Source organism: Choloepus didactylus, chromosome 3 (genome assembly GCF_015220235.1).
Source record: "Choloepus didactylus isolate mChoDid1 chromosome 3, mChoDid1.pri, whole genome shotgun sequence".
NCBI lineage: Eukaryota > Metazoa > Chordata > Mammalia > Pilosa > Megalonychidae > Choloepus > Choloepus didactylus.
The window spans coordinates 174,549,605-174,563,004 of NC_051309.1; positions in this window are offsets into that span (position 1 = coordinate 174,549,605).

Here is a 13,400-nt window from a genome sequence, read left to right on the forward strand (position 1 = left end):
CTCTCTTATAGGCATTTAGCTTTGGTATATTGCCTTTGTTACATTAAAGGAAGCATGATACAATGTTTCTGTCAACTATAGTTTCTAGTTTGCATTGATTGTATTTTTTCCCCAATACCACCCCATTTTTAACATATTGCACATTTGACATACATCTGTTCTCCCTCATGTAAAAATATATTTATACATTTTATCACAATTGCTGAGCACTTTAGGTTTTGTTGAGTTATACAGCCCCAGTCTTTATCTTTCCTCTTTCCTTCCGGTGTCCCACATGCTCCTAACCTTCCTCTTTCAACCATACTCACAGTCATCTTTGTTCAGTGTACTTACATTGTTGTGCTACCATCACCCAAAATTGTGTTCCAAACCTCTCACTCCTGTCTTTTCCTATCTGTCTGTAGTGCTTCCTTTAATATTTCCTGTAGAGCAGGTATCTTGTTCACAAACTGTCATTGTCTGTTTGCCAGAGAATATTTTAAACTCTCCCTCATATTTCAAGGACAGTTTTGCCAGATATAGGATTCTTGGTTGGCAGTTTTTCTCTTTCACTATCTTAAATGTATCACACCACTTCCTTCTTACCTCCATGGTTTCTGCTGAAAAATCTGCACATGGTCTTATCAAGCTTCCTTTGTATGTGATGGATCACTTTCTCCTTGCTGATTTCAGGATTCTCTCTTTGTCTTTGACGTTTGATAATCTGATTACTAAGTGTCTTGGCATAAGCCTATTCAGATGTATTCTGTTTGGAGTAAGCTGCACTTCTTGGATCCGTAACTTTATGTCTTTCATAAGAGATGGGAAATTTTCATTGATTATTTCCTCTATTATTGCTTCTGCCCATTTTCCCTTCTCTTCTCCTTCTGGGATACCAATGACATATACATTCCGTGTTTTGTGTTGTCATTCAATTCCCAGAGATGCTGCTCATATTTTTCCATTCTTTTCTCTATCTCTTCTTTTGTGTGTAGGATTTCAGGTGCCTTGTTCTCCAGTTCCTAAGTGTTTTCTTCTGCCTCTTGAGATCTGCTGTTTTATGGCTCCATTGTCTTTCATCTCTTGTGTTATGCCTTTCATTTCCATAGATTCTGCCAGTTGTTTTTTCAAAGTTTCAATTTCTGCCTTATGTTCACCCAGTGCTTTCATCATATGCTTCATCTCTTTTGCCATATCATCCCTAAACTTTTTGAATTGACTTAGCATTAGTTGTTTCAATTCCTGTATTTCAGTTGAAGTGTAAGTTTGTTCCTTTGATTGGGCCATAACTTCATTTTTCTTAGTGTAGGTTACAGTTTTCTGTTGTTTAGGTGTCTGGTTCCTTGCTTACCCCAATCAGGTTTTCCCAGACCAGAATGGGCTCAGGTTTCAGAAGGAAGAAATAGTATCAGGTCTCCCTGAGGGTATGTCTTAGAAGACTGGTACACCCTTTGAGGTCTCAAGCCACTGTGCTTTTCTGCCCAGCAGGTGGCACCTGTCAGCCTGTCACTCCAGACTTGTGCAAGAAGGTGTGGCCCATGGCTGTTTTCCTTCAGACTCTGGGTTCTGGTTCTGAATGGAAGGCAGGTAGTAGAGCTTAGCACCACCTCTTTCCACTTAGGGAAGATACACCCCCCTGGGGAGATACCATTTGCATTTAAACAGTCTTTCTGATTCTGCTATCTCCACCCTTGTCTTGGTCAGAGTGCTGGGAACTGAAAATGGCTGAGGCTTTCTCCACTGAGCCAAAAAAGAGACAGAAAGTCCCCTTCAGAGCCAGTCAACGGCCGCCCTCAGTTTCACCCATTGGCCAGAGATAGCATCTGGACTTCTGGGCTCCTCCTCCCTCCTGGAGAGGTCCTCTGGCTCTCCAAGATCAGTCATTACCAAAAGCCTCTGTCTGCTTGTTGGGGATTTGTAGCTTGTATTGAACAGTAAACATATGTTAATTAACACTCAGTTGGAGCTGGGCTGAGGTATATTCACTTGTTCAGAGAGTGCTGCTCTCCAGCACAGTGAGGCTTTGCAGTTTAGGCTGCCACTGGGGAGAGGCTCTTGGCTTGGGTCCACAGTTTTTACTTACAGATTTTATGCTGTGATCTCAGGCATTCCTCCCAATCCAGGATGGTGTATGATGTGTGGACAGTCACGTTTGTCCCCCAGCAGTTATTCCAGATTATTTACTAGTTGTTTCTGGTTGTTTATTAGTTCTTCCAGGGGTACTAACTAGCTTCCACTCCTATGTCACCATCTTCTCCTGACCCAAGGATTTATATGTTAACAAGACTTTGAGAAAATATGAGTCATAGGAAAATGAAAAACAGTATTAATAAATAAAAATAAGGTCAAGTCAGGTGGAGAATTTATTATTATTCAGTGGACAATGTCATATAGAAATAGTAGCTATGACAAATCCCTTCAGAAGAATTTTCAATATAAATTCTGTACAAAAATAATTAAAATGTGGCTATAATGCTATTATCTTAAAGTAATGATGAATCACTAAGTAGAAACACATACAGACACCATTTGAATGCAGTTTCTTGTATCCTGAATGATCAGTTGTAAATTAAAATTAGCTAGTTTTAATATTTGTTTACACAAAGCATATCAGAATGCTATTACTATCTTGATCCCAAGTTTTATGAATGTGTAAGCACATCATATTTAATAATATAAAAATGTATGTACAATGTATAGCATAAATCTTTTTCTTTATAAATAAATATTTAAGTAGGAAATGTAGATAACTATTGTTCCAGTTTGCTAATGCTGCCCTTTTAGAAAACACAGAAATGGATTGGCTTTTATAAAGGCAGTTTGTTTGGTTACAAAGTTATAGTCTTAAGGCCATAAAGTGTCCAAGGTAAGGCCCAAAAAAGGGTACCTTCACTGGAGAAAGGCCATTGGCATCTGGAAAACCTCTGTTAGCTGGGAAGGCATGTGGCTGGCATCTGCTTGCTTCCAGATTGCCTTTCAAAATGGCATTCTCCAGGGTGTTGCTCTTGGGGCATTTTGTCCTCTCTTAGCTGCAGCTGCTCTTCAAAATTCCACTCTCAGTTGCTCTGAGATCCTTCTGTCTGTGAACTCCTTTATACAACTCCAGGGATCCAATTAATACCCACTCTGAATGGGCAGGGTAACACCTCCAGGGAAATTATTCAATCAGACGTTTCACCCACAGTTGATTGAGTCAATCTCCATGGAAACAATCAAAAGATTCCAATCTAATCAACATTAATACATCTGACCCCACAAGAATACATCAAAGAACATGGAGTTTTGGGGGACATGATACATCCAAACTGGCACAACTAACTAGATATGATTTCTTTAATTCATTGAAAATCCAATGAGCACTTCCTGCTTATATAGCTCTGTGCTATGTTTTGTGGGGAATACAAAAGTTAATAAATGCATTATTCTAGTCTCAAGTGTAAGGCAGCATCGCAATAAGTATATCAAATGAATATTTTCATAAAATAAACTGTACAAAAAATTCAAAGTATAGGAAATGGAGCTTTTATATAAATCATAGCAGAGCAAATCATGCACAATGCTTCAAAATCACCAGCCTGGCTAAGTACAATAAGCCAGCCCAATGAATGGTGATAATGGTGTTTTTTCTGTCACTGCTCTGGAGCTACAAGGCTTGGAGAAAAACAGCCAAAGCTGGGATGGCAAATAGCGTTTTGGTTTCATATCAGCCAGCACCAATTCATTAGTACTAACTTTCTGGAGCATTATCTGTTAAGAAGGATTATGGGGTTGGTTCCAGTCTAGATAAGAAAGCATCCTGCTCCATGGGCTCATCCCTGAAAAAACAATAAATAAATAAAGACACAGAAAGAATTACAGATGGAGCATTTAGTCAAAACAAAGAAATTGAGATAAATGAGTTGTGCTTTTCGGGATTGAGAAATGCTGAAAGTTTTATTTCTAATGTCACTAACAGGCCTTTTCTTTTTCCAAATAAGCCTCATTTTTCATAGGCTGGTTGTAATAGGGCAAATTTGTGAATCAAAGGTCAAGGTGTAGAAATCCTAACAGTCTGATTATCATGTACTGAGTAGGTCAAATATAGTCTGGCAAATAGGAAAATGGAAAGTTAGAAGATGAGAGTTATGAATTTCTGGAAGTCAATACAAACTGAGGGCTCAGGGAAGTGAGGTTGTGCCAGTATTATGAAAATGCTGCAGATTTGTGTATAGTGATTTCTTTCAGGGATACCAAAGTAGAGAAAACAAAGTGACAGAGACTTGAGAGTCTCGAAAGTCATTGGAATGTAGGCATTGGAAAAAAATAAAAAAGCAATGAAATAAACACTTTTAAAAATAATGGTGGATAGCAAAAGTGAAAAGTAAGATCTGAAATTCTGATGATAGCTACCTGTTCTAAGAAATTTCTAAGGCTTTTATTCTCTGAATAAACAAATGTATTTTCCAAAACTATGCATTAGCTGTAGCTAACATGGAGGCAATTTTACAGCTTCTTTTCTGGGTACAAATAAACACTTCCTTGAGAGATATGATTATTTAATGAAGATATATAAAGAAATTACTATCTAAATGTCTTCTTTTGGTCAGTGAACAGAAGCAATAACAGTCTATTAAAATAGCAAATTTCTGGTAGCTTTGTTTAGGTCCTTTTATATAAAAATAATGTAAAATAATCTACCATGTGACTACTATGTTCACAGTACATACAACAGCCAATAAATACAGTGAAGAAATACCTCTTTTTGGAAACAAGTAAACAACATACTTGGGCAATTTAGATTTAAAACTCATTTAAAAAATGAACAGAGAAAAAGCCATCAATATGGTTTGAAGAAGAAACTAAGAGTTTCATTAGCTAAAATTTTGGAAACAAGTAAACAACATACTTGCGTAATTTAGATTTAAAACTCATTTAAAAAATGAACAGAGAAAAAGCCATCAATATGGTTTGAAGAAGAAAATAAGAGTTTCATTAGCTAAAATTTTGTCTTGACATAATTAAATAGAAAGAAGTTAATGTGAAAAAACTGGGGCAGTTGAAAATAAGAGCAAATACAATATAAATAGGCATGGCAGGTTCACAGGACATTGGAAAAACTCTAACTGAAATAAAATAATGAGTATTGGAAAAAAGCTATATATATATATATATTTTATTTTAGAGGTCTGTGACATTTCAGAGCTCCTTAAATTCTCTGGGCTTCAGTTTCTTCATCTGCAAACTGATAGTGGTAAAAATTCAGGCTTCTTACCTCCTCCTGCTGTCAGATTCTTCTGGGGAATGGGAAGACAATGATGGTATCTCTAAACACAAGGAAGCATCTTTAGAAATAGAATGGAGAGTCGTTCCGGTTTGCTAGAGCTGCTATTATGCCAAATACCAGAAATGGATTGGCTTATTTTTAAATTTTTTTAATTCAGTTTTATTGAAATATATTCACCTACCATACAATCATCCATGGTATACAATCAACTGTGAACAGTACGATCATATAGTTATGCATTCATCACCACAATCTATTTCTGAACATTTTCCTTATATCAGAAAGAATCAGAATAAGAATAAAAAATAAAAGCAAAAAAAGAACACCCAAACAATCCCCCCATCCCACCCTATTTGTCATTTAGTTTTTGTCTCCATTTTTCTACTCATCCATCCATACACTAGATAAAGGGAGTGTGATCCACAAGCTTTTCACAATCACACTGTCACCCCTTGTAATCTACATTATTATACAGTTGTCTTCAGGAGTCCAGGCTACTGGGTTGGAGTCTGGTAGTTTCAGGTATTTACTTCTAGCTATTCCAATACATTAAAACCTAAGAGGTGTTATCTATATAGCGCATAAGAATGTCCACCAGAGTGACCTCTCAACTCCATTTGAAATCACTCAGCCACTGAAATTATTTCGTCTCATTTTGCATCCCCCTTTTGGTCAAGAAGATGTTCTCAATCCCACGATGCCAGGTCCAGATTCACTCCCAGGAGTCATATCCTCCATTGCCAGAGAGATTTACACCCCTGGCAGTCAGGTCCCATGCAGAGGAGAGGGCAGTTAGTTCACCGGCTGAGGTGGCTTAGTTAGAGAGAGAGAGGGCCACATCTGAGCAACAAAGAGGTACTCAGGGGAAGACTCTTAGGCACAATTATATGCACGTTTAGCCTCTTCTTTGCAGTAACAAACTTTGTAAGGGCAAGTCCCATGATAGAGGGCTCGGCACATCAAACCGCGGGTCCCAATATTTGTGACATCAACACCAATCCAGGTGAGGAAATCCAACATTTCTGTACCTTCCCCCAGCTCCTCGGGGGGGGGGGGGCTGTAAATATATTTTTTGTTCTCTGTCTAAATTACTTTGGGGTGTGTCACTATTTCACTCTAATCTATACTAACCTATCATAGCTCACTTCCTATTCAAAGTTCCATGTAATTGTGGTGTTTGAACAAACTGACTGTAGAGTTACACTGTTTAGAAAATATAGATCCTGCAACAAATAGACATCTCTTCCCTTGGTCTCACATGGAAGTTGAAGTTTAAAACACAGTCAGTTTTGACCTTTACCCTTTGGCCAGGTTTGCCCTAGTCTTAACCAGATCTGCTTCATTCATATCACTAATTGAAGTCTGGGATCTTTTTCAGCTTTTTTTAAACAGTTGCTGTATGCACTAATACTGACAATCATATCTGCCGAGCTCTAGCTCTGAGTTTCAAGTATCTGAGAGATATGCATTGTTCCAGAGACCAATCAGGTTATACACTAGTAGATCAGCATCTGAAAGTTTAGAGATAGACATTACAATTCAGGAATAGAGTTGACTGCTGTAAGAGCTGACAATCTGGGGACCATTACAATAATCATTTCCACCTTAGGCTATGTTCTAAGATTCAATTCTGAGTTTACACATTGTAGTTAGTCCATATTGGTGAGGCATTATAGTGTTGCCTTTATTTCTGTTGTACTTCACTCAAATACTGTGTACAGGATCCATTCACCTCATTGTGTGTCTCACAGCTTCACTCCTTCTCATAGTTGCTCAATATTCCATTCTATGCATGTGCCACAGTTCACCATTCTGTTCCTCAGTCTATGGACCCTTAGGTCACCTCCATCCATTGCAAATCATGATTACTGCCTCCATGAACACCACTTTGCAAATGTCCATTCATGTCTCTGCTCTCACATCTTCAAATACATACCCCATAATGAGGTTGCAGGACCTTATGGTCCCCACATACTTAACTTTTTGTGGAACCAACACACTGACCTTCAGAAAGGCTACACCATTCTACCTGCTCATCAACAGTAGATAGGTACATCCCTCTCACCATGTTTTCTCCAACACTTTTACTCCTATATATGTTTTTTCCTACAATTTTATAGAGTTATATTCATATACCATACATTTATCCACAGTGTACAATCAGCTGTTCATGGTATCATCATAAAGTTGTACATTTATCACCACAATCAGCACTTGAACATATTTAGTACTACAAAAAAAATTGTTTGTTTGTTTTAGCAATAATAAAAAAGAGGATAAAAAGACAAATAACATGTCATACAATACAATATAATAGTAAGGACAGAAAATAACACCACTACCAAGAATCCCATATTCCTCCTCTATATCCCCCTCTCATATACACTTAGCATTGGCATATTGCCTTTCTTACATTTAATGGAGGTATATTACAATGTTACTGTTGACCATAGACTCCAGTTTGCTTTGCTTATGTTTTTTCCCAAATACTAACCCTTTTTCAACACTCTACATGGTTGATATTCATTTGCTCTCCCACATGCAAAAACATTTTTATAGTTGTATATTTAGTAACAGTCATTGCCCACTCCAGTTTTTGCCACGTTATACAGACCCAGTCTTTATCATCTATCTTTACCTGTGGTGTCATACATTCTCCTATCCCACCTCTTTTAGCTTTACTCACAGACATCTTTTTTTGGTGTGCTTACAATACTGTGTTCCCATCACACAGTATTATGCTACCTATTTCTGGATTAATACAATCAATCCTGCTAAACATTCTGTAGTCCTTCAGCATCAAATGCCTGATCTCTACCCTCTTTCTATCACCTGGTCACCTGTGTTGTCAGCCTTTAACTCCCAAAGTTTTTCATTAATGTCTGTTCATATTAATGAGACCATACAGAATCTTTCCTTTTGTTTCTGGCTAACTTCATTCAACATAATGTCCTCAAGGTTCATCCACATTATTATATGATCCATGTCTTTGTTCTGTCTTATAGCTGCATAATATTCCATCATGTGTATATACCACAGTTTGTTTATCCACTCTTCCATTGATGGACATTTGGGCTGTTTCCATCTCCTGGCAATCATGAATAATACTGCAATAAAGATTGGTTTACAAATGTCTGTTTGTGTCTTAAGTTTCAGTTCCTCTGAGTATATACCTAGCAATGGAATAGCTGGGTCATATGGGAAATCTGTATTTAGCTTCCTGAGGAGCCTCCACTCTGTCTTCCAGAGTGGTTGCACCATTCTACATTCCCACCAACAATGAATAAGTGTGCCTCTTTCTCCACATCCTCTCCAGCACTTGTCATTTTCTGTTTTTTGGATAATGGCCATTCTGGTAGGTGTGAGATGATATCTCATTGTGGTTTTGATTTGCATTTCCTTAATAGCCAGTGAAGTTGAGCATTTTTTCATATGTTTTTGAGCCATTTGTATTTCCTCTTCAGAAAAATGTCTGTCCATGTCTTTTGCCCATTTTTTAATTGGATTATTTGTTTTTCTGTTATTGAGTTGTAGGATTCCTTTATATATTTGGGATATTAAACCCTTATCTGATATGTGGTTTCCAAATATCATCTCCCATTGTGTAGGTTGCCTTTTTATTTTTCTGACAGAGTCCTTTGATGTACAAAAGTGTCTAATTTTGAGGAGATCCCATTTGTCTATTTGTTCTTTGGTTGTTCATGCCTTGGGTGTGAGGTCTAAGCAGCTACCTCCTATCACAAGATCTTTAAGATATTGCCCTACATTTTCTTCTAAGAGTTTTATGGTCTTGGTGCTAATGTTTAGGTCTTTGATCCATTTTGAGTTAATTTTTGTATAAGGTGTGAGATAGGCATCCTCTTTCATTCTTTTGGAAATGGATATCCAGTTCTCCAGATACCATTTATTGAAGAGGCTGCTCTTTCCCAGTTGCTTTGGCTTGACTGCCTTATCAAAGATCAGTTGTCCATAGACAGGAGGGTCTACTTCTGAACACTCAATTCAATTCCATTGGTTGGTATATCTGTCCTTGTGCCAATACCATGCTGTTTTGAGCACTGTAGCTTTATAATATGCTTCAAAGTTGGGTAGTGTGAGACCTTCCACTTCGTTCCTCTTTCTCAAGATATTTTTGGCTATTCGGAACACTTTGCCTTTCCAAATAAATTTGGTTACTGGTTTTTCTGTTTCTGTAAAGTAAGTTGTTGGGATTTTAATTGGTATTGCATTGAATCTATAAATCAGTTTAGGTAAAATTGCCATCTTAACTATATTTAGTCTTCCAATCCATGAACATGGTATGTTCTTCCATTTTTTTTAGGTCTTGTTCAATTTCTTTTAGCAGTTTCTTATAGTTTTCTGTGTAAAGGTCTTTTGTGTCCTTCATTAAGTTTATTCCTAAATACTTGATTCTTTTGGTTGCTATTGTAAATGGGATTTTTTTCTTGATTTCCTCCTCTTGTTGCATATTACTTGTGTATAGGAACACTACAGATTTTTGCATGTTGATCTTGTAGCCTGCCACTTTGCTGTATTCATTGACTCATTCTAGTAGCTTTGTTGTAGATTTTTCTGGATTTCCTATGTATAGAATCATATCTGCAAATAGTGAAAGTTTTACTTCTTCCTCTCCAATTTGGATGCCTTTTATTTCTTTTTCTTGCCTAATTGCTCTAGCTAGAACTTCCAGCACAATGTTGAATAACCATGGTGATAGTGGGCATCCCTTTCTTATTCCTGATTTTAGAGGAAAAGCTTTCAGTCTCTCCCTATTGAGTATGATGTTAGCTGTGGGTTTGTCATATATCACCTTTATCATATTGAAAAAGTTCCCTCCTAGCCCTATACTTTGAAGTGTTTTCCTCAGGAAAGGATGTAGAATTTTGTCAAATGCCTTTTCTTCCTTGATCAAAATGATTATGTGGTTCTTCTGCTTTGATTTATTGATGTGGTGTATTACATTAATTGATTTTCTTGTGTTGAACCAGCCTTGAATACCTGGAATAAATCCCACCTGGTTGTGGTATATAATTCTTTTAATGTGTTGTTGGATTCAATTTGCAAGTATATTGTTGAGGATTTTTGCATCTATATTCATTAAAGAAATTGGTTTATAATTTTCTTTTCTTGTAATATCTTTGTCTGATTTTGGTATTAGGGTGATGTTGGCTTCATAGAATGAGTTAGGTAGCTTTCTCTTCTTCAATTTTTTTGAAGAGTTTGAGCAGGATTGGTACTAATTGTTTCTTGAATGCTTTGTAGAATTCACATGTGAAACCACCTGGTCCTGGGCTTTTCCTTTTTGGTAGCTTTTTGATGACTGACTCAATCTCGTTACTTGGGATTGGTTTATTGAGGTCATCTATTTCTTCTTGAGTCAATGTTGCTTGTTTATGCTTTGCTATTAACTTGTTCATTTTGTCTAAGTTATCTAGTTTATTAGCATATAGTTACTCATGATATCTTCTAATTATCTCCTTAATTTCTGCAGGGTCAGTAGTTAATATTTCCATTCCCATTTCTGATTGCATTTATTTGCATCCTCTCTCTCTATTTTTTGTTAGCCTAGCCAGTGGTCCATCGATTTTATTGATTTTCTCAAAGAACCAACTTCTGGTTTTGTTGATTCCCTCTATTGTTTTCCTGTTCTCAATTGCATTTATTTCTGCTCTAATCTTTGTTATTTCTTCCCTTCTGTTTGCTTTGGGGGTTAGTTTGCTGTTCTTTCTCTAATTCCTCCAGGTGAACAATTAAGTCTTCAATTTTTGCTCTCTCTTCTCTTTTAATATAGGCATTTAGGGCAACAAATTTCCCTCTCAGCCCCATCTTTGCTGCATCCCATAAGTTTTGATAAGTTGTGTTTTCACTGTCATTTGCCTTGAGGTATTTACTAATTTCTCTTGTAATTTCTTCCTTTACCCACTGGTTTTCTAAGAGGGTGTTGTCTAGCCTCCATATGTTTGTGAATTTTATGACCTTCTGCCTTTTATTTATTTCCAACTTCATTCCATTATGGTCTGAGAAAGTGTTTTGTATAATATCAATATTTTTAAATTTGTTGAGACTTGCTTTGTGATCCAACATGTGGTCTATCCTAGAGAATGTTCCATGAGCACTTGAGAAAAAGTGTATCCTGCTGTTGTTGGATGTAGTGTTCTATAAATGTCTGTCAAGTCTAGTTCATTTATCATACAATTCAACATCCCCATTTCTTTAGTAATCCTCTGTCTAGGTGTTCTATCCATTGATGAAAACGGTGTACTGAAGACTCCAACTATTATTGTAGAGGTGTCTACCTCTACTTTCAGTGATCTCAGAGTTTGCCTCATAAATTTTGGGGCATTCTGGCTTGGTGAATACATATTTATAATTGTTATGTTTTCATGATGAATTGACACTTTTTAAATATATAGTGTCCTTCTTTGTCTCTTTTAATTGTTCTACTTTTGAAATCTAATTTGTCTGATATTAATATAGCTACTCCTGCTTTTTTCTGGTTGTTCTTTGCAGGAAATATTTTTTTCTAACCTTTCACTTTCAGTCTGTTTTTGTCCTTGTGTCTAAAGTGAATTTCTTGTAGACAGCATATAGATGGGTCCTGTTTTTTGATCCATTCTGCCAGTCTGTGTCTTTTTATTGGGGAGTTTAATCCATTTACATTTTGTATTATTACTGCAAGGGCAGTACTTTCTACTACCATTTTGTCTTTTGGAATTTGTATGTAATATCTTATTTTTTCCTATGTCTCCTTTTACCTTTCCAGATAATCTTCATTTCTGCACTCTTCTCCAACTCTCTCTCTCCTGTCTTTTCCTATCAGCCTATAGCACTCCCTTTAGTATTTCTTGTAGTGCTGGTCTCTTATTTACAACTCTCTCAGTGTCTGTTTGTCTGAAAATATTTTAATCTCTCCCTCATTTTTGAAGGAAAGTTTTGCTGGATATAGAATTCTTGGTTGGCAGTTTTTCTCTTTCAGTATCTTAAATATATCATACCACTGTCTTCTTGCCTCCATGGTTTCTGCAGAGAAATCTGTACATGGTCTTATTGACCTTCCCTTGTATGTGATGGATTGCTTTTCTCTTGCTGCTTTCAGAACCCTTTCTTTGTCTTTGACATTGGACAACCTGAACAGTAAGTATCTTCGTGTAGGTCTATTGGGATCTATTCTATTTGGGGTATGCTGTACTTCTTGAATCTCTAATTTTCCGTCTTTTATAAGAGTTGGGAAATTTTCAGTAAATATTTCTTCTATTACTCTTTCTGCCCCTTTTCGTCTCTCTTCTCCTTCTGGGATACCCATAACATGTATATTTGTGGTTTCTTATTGTCACTCAGCTCCCTAAGACCCTGCTCATATTTTTCCATTTTTTTTCACCATCTGTTCTTTTGTGTGTATGAATTCAAATATCTTGTCTTCCAGTTCACTGATCCTTTCTCCTGCCTGTTCAAATCTACTGTTGTGTCTCTCCATTGTGTTTTTCATCTCCTCCATTGTGGCCTTCATTCCCATGAGTTCTGCCATTTGTTTTTTCAAGTTTACAAATTCTTCTTTATGGTCATCCAATGTCTTCTTTATATCCTTCATCTCTTTCCCTATATCTTCCCTCAGTTCATTGAATTTATTTAGCATTAGTTGCCTCAACTCCTGTATCTCAGTTGAACTATTAGTTTGTTCTTTGGCTGTTCCATATTTTCATGTTTCCTGGTATTGCTTATTATCTCAAGTTGTCTAGGCATCTGAGTTTCTTGATTAGTTTATTCTGGAGCTTGTTTTCTATCTTTTACCTAGGGGTTTTCTTGTTGGTTGGCTTTGTTCTCTGACCTCTGTTATTCAGTTCAACTTATTCTAGATCTCTAACTTAGGTTCTACTTAGTTGATTAGAATTTTTCACTTCTTGTTTTTTCTGTTTCTTGCCCTGCCTCTATGTAGCCTTTATGTGAGAGGGTCTCCTCAGATATGGTCAAACCCAGTCAGATTTTCCCAGTCTAGTGAGGCCTAGGTCTCATTAGGAGGGTATGGAGTTTTCCTGAGAATGAGACCCTCCTATGAGGCCTTTAGAATTGGTGTTTTTCCTCTCCTGTCCAGCAGGTGGTGCTTGCCATCCTGCAGCTCCCCCACCAGTGTAAGGAGGTATGGAGACTTTAGTTCTCCTGG